This window comes from Ceratotherium simum, chromosome 6 (genome assembly GCF_057802395.1).
Source record: "Ceratotherium simum simum isolate JZ-2026a chromosome 6, ASM5780239v1, whole genome shotgun sequence".
Classification (NCBI taxonomy): Eukaryota; Metazoa; Chordata; class Mammalia; order Perissodactyla; family Rhinocerotidae; genus Ceratotherium; species Ceratotherium simum.
Genome location: NC_141905.1, coordinates 37,291,427 through 37,294,506, shown reverse-complemented (window position 1 = coordinate 37,294,506; position 3,080 = coordinate 37,291,427).

The window sequence follows — 3,080 nt, the reverse complement described above, 5'->3', positions numbered from 1 at the left end:
AGTGGATTCCACCTCACGAAACCACTTTCTTTGCTCATCCATAAGAAAGCACTCCTCATCTGTTAAAGTTGTATCAGGAGATTGCAGCAATTCAGTCACATCCTCAGGCTTCACTTTTAATTCTAGTTCTCTTGCTGTTTCCACCAATCTACAGTTACTTCCTCCAGTGAAGTCATCAACCCTTAACGTCATCCATGAGGATTGGAATCAACTTCTTCCAAACTCCCATTAATGTTGATATTGTGACCTCTTCCCATGAATCACAAATGTTCTTAATGACATCTAAAACGGTGAATCCTTTCCAGAAGGATTTCAATTTACTTTGCCCAGATCCATCAGAGGAATCGCTATCTATGGCAGCTATAGCCTTACAAAATGTATTTCTTCAATAACAAGACTTGGGGCCGGCCCCGTGGCTTAGTGGTTAAGTGCACGCGCTCCGCTGCTGGCGGCCCGGGTTCAGATCCCGGGCGCGCACCGACGCACTGCTTCTCCGGCCATGCTGAGGCCGCGTCCCACGTACAGCAACTAGAAGGATGTGCAGCTATGGCAGACAGCTATCTACTGGGGCTTTGGGAGAAAAATAAATAAATAAAATCTTTAAAAAAAAAATAATAACAAGACTTGAAAGTTGAAATTACTCCTTGATCCTTGGGCTGCAGAATGGATGTTGTGTTAGCAGGCAGGAAAACAACATTAATCTTGTTGTACATCTCCATCAGAGCTCTTGGGTGACCAGGTGCATTGTCAATGAGCAGTAATATTTTGAAAGGAATCATTTTTTCTGATCAGTAGGTCTCAAGAGCAGGCTTAAAATATTTAGTAAACCATGTTGTAAACAGATGTGCTGTCATCCAGGCTTTGTTGTTCCATTTATAGAGCACAAGCAGAGTAGGTTTAGCATAATTCTTAAGGGTCCTAGGATTTTCAGAATGGTAAGTGAGCATTGGCTTCAACTTAAAGTCAGCAGCTGCATTAGCTCCTAACAAGAGAGTCAGCCTGTCCTTTGAAGCTTTGAAGCCAGACACAGACTTTGCCTCTCTAGCTATGAAAGTCCTAGACAGCATCATCTTCCAATATAATGCATTTTCGTCTACAGTGAAAATCTGTTTAGTGTAGCTTCCTTCATTAATTATCTTAGCTAGATCTTCTGGATAACTTGCCACAGCTTCTACATCAGCACTTGCTGATTCAACTAGCACTTTTATGTTATGGAGATGGCTTGTTTCCTTAAACCTCATGAACCAACTTCTGCTAGCTCCAAACTTTTCTTCTGCAATTTCCTTACCTCTATCAGCCTTCATAGAATTGAAGAGAGTTAGGGCCTTGCTCTGGATTAGGCTTTGGCTTAAGGGAATGTTGCGGCTGGTTTAATCTTCTATCCAGACCACTAAAACTTTCTCCATATCAGCAAAAACACTGTTTCGCTTTCTTATCATTCATGTGTTTACTGGAGTAGCACTTCTAATTTCCTTTAAGAACTTTTCCTTTGCATTGCAACTTGGCAAAGTGTGTAGTACAAGGGCCTAGCTTTCAGCCTATCTCAGCTTTTGACATGCCTTCCTCACTGAGCTTAATCATTTCCAGCTTTTGATTTAAAGTAAGAGACGTGTGATTCTTCCTTTCACTTGAGCACTTAGAGGCCAATGTAGGGTTATTATGTTTTTTTTTTTTTGAGGAAGATCAGCCCTGAGCTAACATCCATGCTAACCCTCCTCTTTTTGCTGAGGAAGACTGGCTCTGAGCTAACATCTATTGCCAATCATCCTCCTTTTTTTCCCCCAAAGCCCCAGTAGATAGTTGTATGTCATAGCTGCACATCCCTCTAGTTGCTGTATGTGGGATGCAGCCTCAGCATGGCCGGAGAAGCGGCGTCAGTGCGCGCCCAGGATCTGAACCCAGGCTGCCAGTAGCGGAGCGCCAGCACTTAACTGCTAAGCTACAGGGCCGGCCCTGTAGGGTTATTAATTGGCCTAATTTCAATATTACTGTGTCTCAGGGAATAGGGAGGCCCAAGGAGAGCGAGAGACAGGGAACAGCCAGTTGGCGGAGCAGTCAGAACACCCACCACATTTATTAAGTTCACCATCCTATATGGGCATGGTTCGTTGTGCTCCAAACCAATTAGAGTAGTAATATCAAAGATCACTGATCACAAATCACCATAAGAAATATAATAATAATAAAAAGGTTTGAAATATTGTGAGAATTACCAAAATGTGACAGACAGAAAGTGAGCAAATGCTGTTGGAAAAATGGCACCAATAGACTTGCTCCATGCAGGGTTGCCACAAACCTTCCATTTGTAAAAAAAATCATTATCTGCAAAGCACAATAAAGTGAAGTGCAATAAAATAAAATATGTCTGTATAGGCCAGGGCTGAGGTCTCACCTGAACCTTGGGGTCTTCTTCCAAGCTCACACTGCTTCTAAAAGAATTCATCTCCTTGAAGCTGTAGAACTCACGATGTCTCTATCACAGCTCCCTGTTACCTTCACAATTATTTTTATTGTCAGTGAATCCTTGACAGAAAGAATCTAGCATAGTGGTTTAGCACATAATTGTTAAATGAATCAAGTATTATATTTGGCTATTTATGACCCATATTATTTTCTTTATTAGTTTGTCAGCAAGTTGAGGGCAAAGCCCTGAATCACTGATGTTTGTCCCCTTCCAGAGGGGGTCTAGTCCAGGGCACGATTTAGCAGTGCTCAAATCTAATTTCTCAAAAAAATTAATCAGGCACAAGAATGAAGGTGGGAACGAGAGAGAAATAGAGGGTACAGCAAATCAGAGTGAATTTGAGAAAAGTCAGGCTGGAAAAAAATGGGAGAGGTGACTAGCAGTAGTCCGCTATTTAAGTTCCAACAACAAGGCTGCACCTCCTCACGCAACGTCAAAGGAGACAAAAAGCTGAAGATACCCCTCTCGCGAGAGGAAAGATAGCCCGCGAGAAAGTGTACGTTAGTCCGTGCCCCGCCTTCCCTGAGCCCCACCCACTCTCCGACCTCACTCCCACCTTGAACCAGCCGCGTGTGACGTCATGACGCGTGCGTGTCCGCGGCGCAGAGGGCGGGCC